The sequence below is a fragment of the Sciurus vulgaris genome (genome assembly GCF_902686455.1).
Source record: "Sciurus vulgaris genome assembly, contig: HiC_scaffold_178_arrow_ctg1, whole genome shotgun sequence".
NCBI lineage: Eukaryota > Metazoa > Chordata > Mammalia > Rodentia > Sciuridae > Sciurus > Sciurus vulgaris.
Window position 1 is genome coordinate 376,969 of NW_027632875.1, and position 14,812 is coordinate 391,780.

At 38.0% G+C, this 14,812-nt stretch overlaps 1 protein-coding gene across 3 annotated transcripts in view; it reads right to left on the reverse strand.

Moving 5' to 3' along the window:
• LOC306652349 (uncharacterized protein) overlaps nucleotides 1–14,812 on the reverse strand; it is a 50,444-nt gene that overhangs the window by 23,141 nt on the left and 12,491 nt on the right. Inside the window, exon 1 of one of the 3 annotated variants that reach the window (XR_013761360.1) lies at nucleotides 173–293. The exons of 1 other annotated variant lie outside the window; for it this stretch is intronic. The gene's annotated coding sequence lies outside the window, so the exon portion shown is untranslated. Of the gene's footprint in view, nucleotides 1–134; nucleotides 294–14,812 lie in introns of those variants that run through there. One more of the 3 variants, XR_013761361.1, reaches the window with a different exon arrangement.

Genomic DNA, 14,812 nt, shown 5'->3' on the forward strand with positions numbered 1-14,812 from the left:
TTAAAACACACAGACACACAAAACAAGACAGAGGTAAACAGAATGTAAAGTAGTGAGATTCCACCACAGTGACCAAGATGCATCTGGAGTCACTGGAAAGCAACAAAAAAAGGACAATATACTATTTAAAGTACCTCATTTTTAACCAAGATGAATATTTTCAACACAATACCTGTACTTTTCCATGGAGTTCTCTGCAATAGAATCACTGACTTCTTGGTACACATGTGAGGTCTTCATTGGCCAATATATCCAGCTGAAAGATGTCACCCACTTGCTCTCACATTTCCACAATGGCGCGAAAAAAAAAAAAATCTGTTATTCTATTGAATAAACCTTGAAGTGGACCAAACACCATACTTTGATCCATATTTCAAAATTAGCAAATGCAATTTCAAATCAAAAATATTCGTTATTAGGGAAAAAGCAAGCATAACCTCTTACACACACTGTCGTAATCTAGGACTGACATTTCCTAGATCCTCATTTCTTTAACACATGCTTCTTCACATTCCTTAGAGCTGTCAAATTCATTCTCATCCAAGGCATGTGGCACAGTCAGGTGCTGGGAGGGCTTTCTTGGGCACATGTTGTCAGCTCAGCCCCAGCCTCAGGTCGGAGGTGGGACCTTCCCTCAAGCAGGCACGTCTCTCTGGGTAGCACTGCCCAGCCGCGGCCCTGTACTGACAAGCATGTGGTAGAAAACAGACACTATGCCAGGGTGCTGGCACTAAGCACCTAGAGAACCTGCACCAAGAAACAGCCAGGACCCTCACTCCCCAGGCACACCATGAGATTGGCCTTGGAGCAGTCAGAGCTGCTGCTGTACCCTGGTGGGCCTCCAGTTCCCCAGAAGCCAGCCTGCTCTACTGCTCAAGGCTTGGCTGTCACCCTGACCTTCCCCTGATGTTTCCCTTACATTCCTATCAACTAAGGGAACCAGGAAAGATAACTCAGTTCCCTGTAGTTTGAAATGGCTCAAAGGATGCAAAGAAGCAGCACAGAGTAGGGATCAAATAAATGGGAGCTGATTCCTTTTCCAGGAAAAGGAAGTGTCAACTAAGAGAAAGGTTTATTCCTGCAGAGAGATATGATGGTGCCCTCCCTGATATCATCTTTTGTCTTCTACAGTGTGTGTTTGGCTGTTGTTGGTTCAGGGATAACACATGCTGTAAGGTATACAGACAGTGAGGTGCAGGACTTCTTTTAATGTTTTGATTTAGACATAATGTTTTTTGCCCTTTGGATATGATTGAAGAAACACAGCAGCTCTGATTGCACTAGCACACATTTGCCACTACAGTAGAAGACAGACTGAAGACAAAATTGTAAGAGAAATAAGGCAGGGAAAAGACCACCACAGAGGCGTGAAGGTGCAGTCCATGTCCATCTATGATCAGTGAGTCAATAAATTCCTTTTGGTAAGTGAGTCAATTAGCAGTGGGATTTCCTGTTACTTGGTCATTGTATAGAACGTTGTGGGAAGAAGAGTTTTCCAACTTGCAAAACAAAGATCTCTCAATAGTGAGACTGTTTGAAAAAATGTTCACAAAGCTGGACATTCTGCACTGTGTGAACTTTCCTGTGGGATTAGAAAAATAATCTCAAATGATTATTTAGAAAACTAAGAGCCACCAAAATTTTTCATACTTTTACGATAGTAAATAGTCTTAAAAAGAGTGGATAAATGGTTTGGCATGAAGTATTCAACAGTCTTAAAGGAAAAGAGAAATTTCTTCTGACTTATGTCCACAAATACATTGTGTTTAATATGAGAGGACATAATTTTATATACATGGATACTTAATGGAATCAACTAATTAATGTAAAAAAGGATAATCAGAACAGAAGTCAAGATCACTAGTCAACATTTTCCAGGTTTTGAGAAAGGTTAAACTGAAATGTCAGGGCTATATTTCTATCTGTTCATATAAAGGACATTATGTCGTTGTTTCCCTTCACTGTGGGTTTTCCCCTTTGCATTAGTCATGTCTCTTCAGGCTCCTTTACCTGAATATTTCCACAGCCTTTTTTGGTCTTTTATAAAATTAACACTTTTGACAACTATTGTCCTCTTCACCTTTTTTTCCCCAGTTGATCTACTGCAGATGAATTTTCCTTTTGGCTTACAGTTCTTTGAATTCCAATGTACATTGAGATGCATGCAATTAGCAGCACAATAAGGTTACAGAAAAAGTTGTTATTGCCCAAACTCCACCACAATCCAGCATTTTAGCAGTATGCCTGTTGCATAATCCTTGGCAAACATGATTTATTCTTCTTTACAATAGTTTTGAACAGACATTAATAAAAACAGCATGTAAACTCTTGAGATTATTTTCTTTCACTCAGCACAGTGCCTATAGGATTTATTCAAGATATTACACTTATCAGTAATTTGTTCCTTTTTATTGCTGCCTGGTACTCGTATGAATGCATCACCATTTGTTTTCCCATTTAACAGTTGAAGGACTTGGGAATTTGTTTCCATTTTGGGGTGATTACGAAGACAGCCATCTGAACATTCATGTGTAGGCTTTTGTGTGAGCCTAAGTTCTTATTTCTCTAGGATAATTAGCTAGGAGTGAGATTTGTTTGTTTCAATGATGGGTATATGTTTGGTTTTATTAAGAAACTGCCAAAGTGATTATCCTGATCCTTACTCAGGCTGCAGCTGAGTGGAGATGATCTCTATGTGGGAGGCTGCTATTAGTGACCAGCTGCTTGAGCAAGGTGCACAGACCACGAGATGAGAAAGGCAATTAATAGCCTATTTGAGTTGATTTTTGAACAACTCATCAGAGTGGAGAATATTACCACAGAAGGATATGGAGGAGGGAAAGAGAGAGAGAGAGAGAGAGAGAGAGAGAGAGAGAGAGAGAGAGAGAGAGAGAGAGAGAGAGACTCCCCTCAGCCAGACAGAATATAAACCCTAAGGGCAAACTCCCAGGGAGCCACCTCCTCCAGTCACACCCTACCTGCCTACAGTTACCAGCCAGTTAATCCCTCTCAGTGGATTGATGCACTAGTTAGGTTAAGGCTCTCATAACTTGCCCTGTCTCACACATGAACTTGCTAGCTAAACCATAACACCAGGGAAGCCACAAACATTTTGTATCTTAACTATTTCTCATATGACATTTTCCTGAACTGTCAGCCTTCAGGCCTTTTTCTAGTTTCACAGATTGGAAATCTCACTTTTAAATGGTGCATCCAACTGAACACAGTTCTCTATAGGGAAATCAGGTATTTATGTTCATATATGCATAGAACAGATATATTTTGATGTCCTACTAGGTGCCAGGTACTGTTCAATATTCTAGGATACAGCACAGATCTGGGCCTACCCTTCCCAGAGCCGCCTATTATCTAGCTTACTTTTTTATGTGTAGCCTAAATTAAATAAGCTTTGAGGCAGGGAGGTAGGAGTGTGTGTGTGTGTGTGTGTGTGTGTGTGTGTGTGTGTGTGTGTGTGTGTGTGTGTAGTGTGTGTGTGTGAAGTGTTCACAGTTCACAGATTACCTTTAACTATTGTTGGGAGAGTCAAAGGTAAGTGAAACAAACTCTTCCTCAGGGAAAGGAGGGGAAATAGGATACATACTCAGACCTTACAAATTTTATAGGTTATTTCCTATATATTGCTGTGAGGTAATATTCCATGTGTCTCTTCGTTCTACACCTCATAAAATAAATCTGCTTTTGTTCTAGAGTTTTTTTTTTTTTTTTAAAGAATGTGTTATGGGCAACTTCAAAGGATAATGTCTCACATAAGAAAGCAGCAGGCATGCTTAATGACCAATATAAAAATCTGTGGGCTGGAGTTGCGGCTCAGCAGTAGAGTGCTTGCCTAGCTTGCATGAGGCACTGGGTTTGATTCTCATCACTGCACATAAATACATAAAATAAAGGCCCATTGATGACTAAAAAATACTTTTTCAAAAAAGCTGGGGATATTTAAGCTCAGTGTCCTGTTTGTACACACACTACAACTAAGAGTTAGATTTACACCAGGCATTGTGGTGCACAGCTTTATTCCCAGTGACTTGGGATACTGAGGCAGGGAGGATCATGAGTTCATGGACAACCTTAGCAAGTTGGTGAGGCCCTGAGCAACTTAGTGAGACTGTATCTGTAAATAAAAAACAGGTGGTTAAGTACCCCTGGGTTAACCCCTGTGGTTAACCCAGGTGGTTAAGTACCCCTGGGTTTAATCCCTGATACCAATTAAAAAAGAAAAAAAAAAAAAAGAATTAAGCTTCACATTGTTCATGGAATTGGCTTTTAGGGATATACTCTTTTTTTTATCTGTTCTGATTTGTTGTACATGACAGTAGAGAGCATTTATACATTTTGAGAGTTCATACATAAACTGAGCATACTCTCTCATTGGCACATTATAGTTACACATAATGAGGGCATTTGTTGTTACATATTTGAACATGCACATAACGTAACAAGTATCACTCCCCTTCTCTCTGCCCTTCCACTCTCCGTCCACAACCTGATCTCTTTCTTCTGCTGATCTTCCTTTGATTTTCAGGAGTCCACCCTGCTACACACACACTTTCTTTTCCTTTTTCCTCTTTAGCTTACACATATGAGAGTAAACATATGACCCTTGACCTTCTAAGTTTGGCTTATTTCTGTTTATATAATGGTCTCTAGATTCATCTAAGACAGTGTCATTTTTCTTTTTGGCTGGAAAAAACTTCATTGCTCTTATACACCACATTTTCTTTTTTTAAATTTTTTATTATTTTAATTTATTTTTCTTGTAAACAAATGGTATACATGTTGTTTCTGTTTGTACATGGAGTAACAGCATACCATTTGTGTAATCATACATTTACATATGGTAATGATGTTTGATTCATTCTTATATTTTTTCCTTCCCCACCACTCCTCCCCCCTCTTTTCCCCTCTATATAGTCCCTCCTTCCTTCATTCTTGCCCCTTCCACCCCACATTATGTGTCATCATTCGCTTATTAGCGATATCATTTGTCCTATGGTTTTTTGAGATTGGATTATCTCACTTAGCATGATATTCTCCAATTTCATCCATTTTCCTACAAATACCATAATTTATTCTTCTTTATGGCTGAGTAATATTCCATTGTATATATATACCACAGATTCTTTATCCATTCATCAATTGAGGGACATCTAGGTTGATTCCACAGTCTGGCTATTGTGAATTGAGCAACTATGAACATTGATGTGGCTGTATCTCTGTAGTATGCTCATTTTAAGTCCTTTGTGTATAGGCCAAGGAGTGGGATAGCTAGGTCAAATGCTGGGTCCATTCCAAGTTACCTAAGGAATCTCCACACTGCTTTCCAGAGTGGCTGCACTAATTTGCAGCCCCACCAGCAATGTATGAGTGGACCTTTTCCCCCACATCCTCTCCAACACCTATTATTGCTTGTATTCTTTTTTTTTATTTATTTTTATTCTAAACAATTGAGCTACATGTTATTTCTCTTTGTACACAGAGTAACAGCATACAATTTGCATATTCATATATTTACATAGAGTAATGATGTTTAATTCATTCTGTTATTTTTTTCTTCCCCCCACCCCTCCCACCTCTCTTTTTCCTCTATAAAGTCCCGCCTTCCTCCATTCTTGCCCTCCTCCCACCCCCCCATTATGTGTCATCATCTGTTTATCAGTGAGATCATTCGTCTTTTGGATTTTTGAGATTGGCTTATCTCATTTAACATGATATTGTCCAATTTCATTATTTGCCTGCAAAAGTCATAATTTTATTATTCTTTATAGCTGAGTAATAGTACATTGTATATATATACCACAGTTACCTTATCCATTCATCAGTAGAAGGGCATCTAGGTTGGTTCCACAGTCTGGCTATTGTGAATTGAGCAGCTTTGAACATTGATGTGACTGTATCTCTGTAGTGTGCTGATTTTAAGTCCTTTGGGTATAGGCCGAGGAGTGGGATAGCTGGTCAAATGGTAGGTCCATTCCAAGTTATCTAAGGAATCTCCACACTGCTTTCCAGAGTGGCTGCACTAATTTGGAGCCCCACCAGCAATGTATGAGTGTACCTTTTCCCCCACATCCTCTCCAACACCTGTTGCTGCTTGTATTCTTGATAATCACCATTCTAATTGGGGTGAGATGGAATCTTAGTGTAGTTTTGATTTGCATTTCTCTTATTACTAAAGATGGTGAACATTTTTTCATATGTTTGTTGATTGCTTGTAGATCTTCTTTGTTCATTGAAGGACATCTAGGTTGATTCCACAGTCTGGCTATTGTGAATTGAGCAGCTATGAACATTGATGTGTCTGCATCTCTGTAGTATGCTCATTTTAAGTCCTTTGTGTATAGGCCAAGGAGTGGGATAGCTAGGTCAAATGCTGGGTCCATTCCAAGTTTTCTTGGAAATGAAGCATCTGTTCATTTCCTTAGTCCATTTGTTGATTGGGTTATTTGTATTCTTGGTGTAGAGTTTTTTGAGTTCTTTATAGATTCTGGAAATTAGTCCTCCTTCTGAAGTATTAGTGGCAAAGATATTCTCCCACTCTGTAGGCTCTCTTTTCACATTGCCGATAATTTCCTTTGCTGAGAGAAAGCTATTTTGTTTGAATCAATCCCAGTTGTTGATTCTTGCTTTTATTTCTTGTGCTATGGGAGTCCTGTTAAGGAAGTCTGATCCTAAGCCAACAAGGTGAAGATTTGGTCCTACTTTTCCTTCTAAAAGATGCAGGGTCTCTGGTCTGATTTCAAGGTCCTTGATCCATTGTGAGTTGAGGTTTGTGCAGGGTGAGAGATAGGGGTTTAGTTTCATTCTGTTGCATATGGATTTCTAGTATTCCCAGTTCCATTTGTTGAAGAGACTATATTTTCTGCATTGCATATTTTTGGCCCCTTTGTCTAGTATGAGAAAATTGTATTTATTTGGGTTTGTGTCCATGTCCTCTATTTTGTACCATTGATCTTCCTGTCTATTTTGGTGCCAATACCATGCCGATTTTGTTACTATTGCTTTGTAGTATAGTTGAAGTCCTGGTATTGTGATACCCCTGTTTCATTCTTCTTGCTAAGGATTGCTTTAGCTATTCTGGCTTTCTTATTCTTCCAGATGAATTTCATGATTGCTTTCTCTATTTCTGTAAGGTACATCATTGGGATTTTAATTGGAATTGCATTGAATCTGTATAGCACTTTTGGTAGTATGGTCATTTTGACAATATTAATTCTGCCATAACCAAGAACATGGGAGATCTTTCCATCTTCTAAGGTCTTCCTCAATTTCTTTCTTCAATGTTTTGTACTTTTCATTGTAGAGATCTTTTACCTCTTTGGTTAGATTGATTCTGAAGTTTTTTTTTTTTTTTTTTTTGAGGCTATTGCAAATGGAGTTGTTTTCCTCATTTCCCTTTCAGCTGTTTCATCACTTGTGTATAAAAATGCTTTAGATTTATGCGTGTTGTTTTATAGCCTGCTATTTTGCTGAATTCACTGATGAAGTCTAGAAGTTTTCTGGAGGAGTTTTTTGGATCCTCTAAATATAGAATCATGTCATCAGCAAATAGTGACAACTTAAGTTTCTCTTTTCGTATTTGTATCCCTTTATTTTCTTTAGTCTGTCTAATTGTTCTGGCTAGAGTTTCAAGGACAATGTTGAATAGAATTGGTGAAAGAGAAAATCCCTGTCTTGTTCCCAATTTTAAAGGGAATGGTTTCAGTTTTTCTCCATTAAGAATGATATTGGCCATGGGTTTAGCATAAATAACCTTTACAATGTTCAGGTATGTTCCTACTATCCCTATATTTTCTAGTGTTTTGAGCATGAAGCGGTGTTGTATTTTGTCAAACACTTTTTCTGCATCAATTGAAATAACCATATGATTCTTATCCTTAAGTCTATTGACATGAAGGATTATGTTTATTTATTTAAGGATGTTAAACCATCCTTGCATTCCAGGGATGAACCCCACTTGATTGTGGTGCATGATTTTCTTAATATGTTTTTGGATACGGTTTACCAATGTTTTGTTAAGGATCTTTGTATCTATATTCATCAAGGATATTGGTCTAAAATTTTCTTTCCTTGATGTGTCTTTTCCTGGTTTGGGTATGAGGGTGATATTAACTTCATAGAATGAGTTCGGTAGGGTACCCTCTTTTCTATTTCCTGGAATACTTTGAGAAGTATTGGAATGAGTTCTTCTTTGACGGTCTTGTAGAACTTGGCTGAGAAACCGTCTTTTCATGGGCTTTTCTTGGATGGTAGGTTTTTAATGGCTTCTTCTATTTCAATGCTTGATATTGATCTGTTTAAATTGTGTATGTCCTCCTGGTTCAGTTTGGGAGAAGCATATGTCTCTAGAAGGGATATACTATTACCATGATTGCTGCTATGTTTATGAATTAAAAATTTTTTTGTCTCAAAATCTGATGTCTTCTACTAGCATCCAAGAGACGATGGCAATCTTGCTTAACTTATGAATAGGATAAAGTCTCAAACCCTCAACTCTTGACAAATGCCACTCAAATCCCCTCTGCCTCACATTCCACCCCTCATTCAGCCCCGAGTATTGGGCAGACTTTGGCTCTCTAGGCAGGAACAACCTGACACCATGTTGCTATGCCTGTGTTGTGTACTTCTTTCTTCCTGACCTGGAACATCTACAATATTCCCTTGCAGCCAGAATCTGCTCAGCTTGCATGCATGCACAGCTGGTGTTGTGCAGGAGACCAGCAGGTGGAGACAGAATCTTATGTTCTTGCTTGAGAGGATTCCAGGCAACAGAAGACTTAGTGAAAGAAAGAAGTGTTTTAGAAGTGATAGAGTAAGAGAAAATGGGGACAACCCCCAAGAGAAAGAGTGGATCCACTTAGGAAAAGAGGTACATAGGACAGTTTCCAGCAAGTCCCACTAAGGTCCACCTCAACTTCGGACAGACAGTAGGATTGCACCAGACTTCCTAGTCCCCACTGGACGTGATTTGGAGAGTCAATAAATGAGAAATGAAAAGGCTACAAAGAGGCAGCAAGTTTCCCTCTGAAAATAGAAGACAGTCATCTGCTCGACAGCATAAGTTTTAAAAAGTCTTATTAACTGAAAAGCAGGGGACATGGAGGATTCTGTGCAACTTGATAGTTTCACAACGTGGGCCTAGAAAATGATAAAGGAATGAGTGTCCAGCATGGCCATTGAGTCAGCTTTGTCATTGAGGGTAATCTTGGTTTTCTTTTTGCCCTCAACTTTGTGAGTTTGGCTTCCTCTATTTTTATTGGTGGATTATAATTATAAATTTTAGTGGCATTCTTTGTTACATACTCTTACATGCACATGATATAACAATGTAATTTGGTCAATATTGCTCCCAGGTATTTCCCTTTTCCCTCCCCTATCCCTTTCCCTGGGCCCTGACTTCTATTCGACTAGTCTTCCTTCCTCTCTCTTGAGATCCCCTGCCCCTGTATTTTTCATTTCCTTTTTTTTTCTCTCTAACTTCTACATATGAGACAAAACATATGACCCTTTATTCCCTGAGTCTGGTTTACTTTAACAAGGCTTTCAACTTCTATTCATTTTCCTGCAAGTGACACAATTTCATTCTTCTGCTAAATAAAACTCCACTGTGTATATACACCACATTTTCTTTATCTACTTATCATTGATAGATACATCAGCTAATTCCATGATTTGGATATCATGAACTGTGCTTCTATAAACTTGGCATGTGTGTAATGACACAGTATGCTGACTTTAATTTCTTAGAATAAATAACCAAGGGGTCCTTTAGCTAGGTCACATAATGGTTTCATTCTTAGTCTTTTGAGTAAATCCCACTGATTTCCACAGCAATTATACTAATTAACATTTGCATCAACAGGATAGAAGGGTTCATTTCCTCCACATCCTCTCCAGCATTTATTTTTGTTGGTATGCTTGATGAAATCTCAGTGTGGTTTTCATTTGCAAATGGCAAACCAAATCTAATCAAATTAATTGCTAAAGATATTGAGCTTATATGTACATAATTATATATATATATAATTATAATTACAATTATATATATAATTATATATTTATATATATATATAGGCCATTTATATTTCTAATTTTGAGAAGTATCTGATTTGCTCATTTATTGATTGGTTTATTTAGTTATTTGGTGGTAAATTTTGGAGTTCTTTATATACTCTGAATACTAATCCTCTGTCATGTATTTCTGGATATTTATATGATAAACCATCCTTACATCCTCAGAATGAAAGCAATTTGGTCATGATATTCAATCTTCTTCATATGTCATTGAATATGTTTGCTACTCTTTTATTGAGAATTTTGACATCTAATTCCATCAGGATATTGATCTATAGTTTTCATTCCTTGATGTGTCCTGGAAGAATTTAACAGAAAATCCATCTAGTCCTGGGTTTTTCTTTGTTAGGCTTCTATTTCTGCTTCTATCTCATTACTAATTACTGGTCTGTTTAGGTTTTTCTATGTCCTCTTCATTAAATTTTGGCAGGATATATATGTTTACAAATGTATTTACTTCTAGGATTTCCCACTTACTAGAGTATAAATTTTCAAAGTAGTCGCTAATGATTCTCTGGATTCCTGTGATGTCTGTGGTGATTTCTTCTTTTTCATCTCTTCTTTCTTAAATGCGGTTGCTCATCTGTGCAGAGAAACAACTCTGTATTTCATTTATTTCTTTATATTTTTTTAAATTCTCTATTTCATTGATTTTGGGCTCTGTTTTAATTACATCATTCTACTGGGTTTTTAATTGGTTTGTTGTTGTTTTCCTTGAACCTTGAGATCCTTAATGAGATCTTCAGATTTTTTATGTTCGCACTCACAGATATAAATTTTCCTCTTAGAACCACCTTCCTTGGGTTCTAGAAGTTCTTGAATGTTACATCACTATTACTGTTTGACTCTAATTTTAAATTTTTTTCCACTGATTTCCTCCATTTCCCATTCATTATTCAAAGTAAATTGTTCAATCTTCATTGTTTTTATAGTTTCTGTATTTTGGGGGGATGTTGATCTCTAATTTCATTGCATTATCTGATGGAATGCTAGAAATTGTATCAGTTCTTCTGTATTTACTAAGAGTTACTTTGTAGCCTAAAATATATTTGTTTTTGGAGCGGTTTCCATGAGCATCTGAGAAGAAAGTGAATTCAGCTGTTGCTGGATAAAATATTTCATAGATGTCTGTTCAGTCCATATGAGTAATAATTTTTGAATCTGAGGGGTCTTTTCTGAGTTTCTGTCTGAATGACCTATCTATTAAAGCAGGACTGTGTTGAAATCACCCGATACTGTAATGAGGTCAGAGTCTTATTTAGGTTGCATAGTGTCTGCTTTAGGTGTTTAAATACACCAACATTTTGGGCATAAATATTTACTATTGTTATATCTCCTTGTTGGATTCTTCCCTTTATCTTCATGAAGTGACCTTCTTTGTCTCTTGTAATTAATTTTGGCTTGAAGTCCTCTCTTCTGGATATGAGAATCAGTATTTCTGCTTCTTTGGAGGCTCCCCGAGTAGCTATTTCTGCTTTTTGGGGACTCCATTTGATGGGAGTATCAATTTCCATTCTTTCAATTTGAGCCTTATGATGTTCATGCCTGTGAGGTAATTTTGTGCAAACAAAATATAGTTGGCTCTTATTCTTTAATCCATTTTGTCAACCTATGTCTCTTAACTGAAGGATTGATAACATTTATATTTATGATTAAAGAGAGAAGATTATTAATTTGTGGCATTTTGATTATGTTTAACTTGGTCCTGTTTCTCATTTGCTTAGCTACCCTTCAATTGAGATTTGTCCATTTGTGAGCTCTGGAGTTTGGTTTTGATTTCTTCTGTGTGTACTATTTCTTCAGTATCATTCATGAATTCTTTCAGTTTCTGCTTATCTTGGAAAGTTTTATTTCATGTTCAAATCTGAAGATAGCTTCGCTAAATGTAGCAATTTTGGTCAACAGCTATTTTCTTTCAGGGCTTAAAACACATCCTTCTAAGTCCTACTGAATTTTAGTGTTTGAGATGAATAATCACAAGTGATTCTGATTGGCCTGCCAGTTGAGGCACATTGGAAGAACAAACCACAGTTCTGAGGTTAGGTAAGTAACAAAATGGAGTTGAGAATAGAAAAAGGAAAGAGAGGGATACTATTGAGACTAGCAAAATCTGATAAGAGCATCTTGGTTTTGATGAAACATATAACATTTTTGTGTGTAGTCCTAGAGATGCAACCATGGGAAGTCTACTACTCAGCTATAGACCTAGTCATTTTTATCACTGAGTTACCCATGTCAGCTGGTACCTCGGAAGCCTCAGACTCCTCTGAGTTGCTGGGATTACAGGTGTGTTTCACCACACTTGATTTAAAAAATAATATTTCTTGAGCATGTAATGTTTTCCAGGCACTGTGCTATGAGCTCTAAGTGAATTATTTGATTGAGTATAATTATTAGAAAAAAATCTAGGCAGAGTGGGACAATTAAATTTAGAGAGGTAGTGTAGCTTGCTTAAAGTCACAAGGCTTGAAAACAGAACTAGAGTTAAAACTTAGTGTAACTCCAGAAGCTATATTATTACTACTACTAATAATAACAATATATTATTATTATAATAAATGCTGTATATTCATTTCATCTTTTGGGGAAGACCTCTTTTTTAGTCAGTGTTTGCACTACAGCAACTAAAGGATGTGGCCAGAGCTATTGTAGAGGATGAAAAGTTTATTTGAGGGTTTCAGAAGTCTTAGTCCATACAAGGTCAGCTCCATTTCTCAAGACTCTAACTGAGGTAGAACATCATGTCAGAAGAGTATGGCAGAGAGAACCAGTCCAAGCAGAATGAGACTCCACTCGCCAAATACAAATATATAACCAAAACCACACCCCAATTCCCACCTCCTGCAACCATACCCTACCACTTCAGTTACCACTCAGCTAATCCCTGTCAGGGGATTAAATCACTGATAGTTAAGACTCTTACAACCCAATCATTTCTCCCCTGAACTTTCTTGCATTGTCTCACATGTGAACTTTTGGGGGACACCTCACAGCCAAACCATAATGCTTCTCCACTTCTGCTAAGTGGTCAATCATGTACACATTCTATACAGAGTCAGGAAGTTGTGATCCATCCTGATGCTTTATAAGGTTCATGACTGACATTTCAATAACAAAAGACAGGTGAACAAAAACAAATGCATGACAAATTTTACTTAAAGTTTTGTATTACACAGAAGTCTTCATCTAAAGATCCAAAAACCCATTTTTACCCTTAGGTTCAATGAGCATCGACAGGTGTGTTGGAATGTTATTGGATAGAAGAACATGACACAATGGTAATCCACCCAGGGGAGAAACCCAGCAAGGCCTGTTGTTAGGTCCATTTGGGAGGCAGCAGAGAGTCCCTATGTGGGGAAAGAGGTGGGTCTTTTGGATAATTCTCTTTTCTGTTTTGAAAAGTTCCCATATAGTCTTTCATTATGAATGTTAGGGCTTAGAAAACGAATCCCAAAGTAAGCTGTGTTAGTATGCTGAGTACTTTGAAAAACAGGAAACCAGAAAGCCTTCAGGAGCAAGATCTATCTGACCTCTCTCACCCTCCTATCCCTGCTTCCCTTCCCCATTGCAAATCAGTTATAAAAATGAAAACTCCTCTTCCTCAAAATTTAGGAATCCACCCTAGAAATATTATTACTCTAACCTTTAGAACTTAGGTCACTTGTGATTCTCCTGGGAGGGCATTAAGTTAGATCTCCTAGTACCCTAATTTAGTTATGAGAGAGCATTATTCTGAAAGTGAAGCTCAGTCCCTCCTGCTTCCTCTGTTTTCCTTTCTCAGTGACTCAGCCTATGGGTTTCATTTGTTATGTGGAACTGGGGATGGAACCCAGACCTTGCATGCATTAGGCAAGTGCTGTACCACAGAGCTGCATCCCCGGCCTGCTTCACAGTATGATTGCTCCCTCTTATGTGTGCTCCCACCATGCTGTTGCTATCCACCATGAGGACTTAACTACTGTCCAGATCTTACATGTCCCCAATGATTTTGATGGACTCCTCACATCCAAAGCACACTAGGTCATCATTTATGGCTCACTGTCCTCCTTTCCTGGGTGCTTTTCTCTTCCTGGGCTTGGGAGGATGCCAAGGGCAAGTCCTTCAGTCCTCATGATACCAATGTTATTTCAGAATTGCCGGCTGGAGGGAGACATGTCACAGGCATAACCAGGTTTACCACTGGTATTACCCAGAGGTGAGTATAACAGCTATTATGTACTAGATGTACACAGGACAAGTCACTAGCACCTATGGGACCTAGGTTACCTCTTAAAGCCTCCTATGTCTCACTGAGACACACATATCATGAGGAAACTGAAATGATTGGAGATTCAGAGACTTGCTTGTGGTTGCACAAGTGGGGACCAGGGAAAGCAGAATTTTAAATTCAGTCTTTTTGAAGTCCATGTTGTTTGACTCCAGACGATGTTGTTGTTGTTGGTGGTGGTGGTGGTGACCCTCAACTTTATGGGAAGTAATGCTATGAGAAGTAACTGTGATTCTAGTCTGTTTCCATGAATAGACTGAAATCAACTTAAAGCATGTGTCCATGGAAAAATTTCGGTTTGGGACTCAGAAGAGCTCAGCAGCAAAAGCTGTTCTGCTGCCCCATATGAGTTATTGGCTAGCTAACTCAACATTTCTAAGGTGCCTGAGTTTTCTCATTTATAAAATGGGAACAATTTTGATTTCCTTCCAAGTTTATCACCAAGAAAATGAGATGTCT